Genomic DNA, 1,204 nt, shown 5'->3' on the forward strand with positions numbered 1-1,204 from the left:
CATGAAATTCTTATCATGAAACATTTACCTAACCCATTATCATGAAACATTTACCTAACCCATTATCATAGAACATTTACCTAACCTATTATCATGGAACATTTACCTAACCTATTATCAATTTGTATCAATTTGTACCATAAATTATGGATATCAAGTGTACATTTTGTCTACAACAACATGATGGCTGGCCACTTCATGTAAAATGGGAGGTTTGTCATGCAAATCCTCCTATTTTGCACTCCTATTTATTTGGCCACTTCAATTTAGCCTATAGCATTTTCAAACATTTTCACATAGGTCCTATTTCATAATTTCACCCCCTTTTTTCTTATGGAACAAAAATTAACTAAAATTGTCGGGTTCTATCTTAAGTTTGGGCTTTCTAGAGGCCCACTAACATCATTAAACCTATGCCAACATTCACAGGATTTCCGAAAATTGGGGCGTTACATTTTGAATAGTTTTGAGCATAAATTTATATAAAAATATTTTTATATGCATGCTATAATCGTTATGGTTGAATGCAGGTAATAATGAGGATTTGATTATTAGAGATTTGACAAATAATTGAGAGTAGGGAAGTGGGTGAGACGGAAGGATCTTGTGTGCAGATTTAAGTGTGGCATCCAAGCTTATGCAGCTATTATTCGAAAGGTATGGTTCGGGGATTTCCCCTTCTAGTGGTTACATTTTGTTTTCAGGATGAAATCATTTTTTAAGTTGTGATTTCTGTAATAATCTGGTCGGTATGTGAATTAATAGTGATTTTGTGTGGGTTATGGTGATTGTGTTTACCATGATGAGCAGTGGATTCATGAGGAATGGTTACTTTGGGGTGCCTTTATCCTGATATGATAGAAGGGTCTATGGGGATTAAAGGTTTTTGTGTCACTTGCCAATGATTAAAAGGGTGGTTTTATTGCTCTGATTTAGTTAAAGTGTGTTTGATGTGATTCCAATTTTGAATTTGAGTCTGCTGGTATAGTTGGAAACTAAGTGGATTGTGAGATCAGTTTTTATTCCATCTGATGGAGATTAGTTTTGGTAAATGGGGGTTTTAATTTTTGAAAGTGTGCCTCTTCAGATTGTGCTTCTCAAGTCTAGCGGTGTTTTTGATGGGTAAGCTATCAACATTGTAATTGCAATTTAGAGTTAATTACCCTTTAACTAGTCCCTTGCGTTGGCGTTAATTGAATCGATA

The sequence above is a fragment of the Gossypium arboreum genome, chromosome 1 (genome assembly GCF_025698485.1).
Source record: "Gossypium arboreum isolate Shixiya-1 chromosome 1, ASM2569848v2, whole genome shotgun sequence".
Lineage (NCBI taxonomy): Eukaryota > Viridiplantae > Streptophyta > Magnoliopsida > Malvales > Malvaceae > Gossypium > Gossypium arboreum.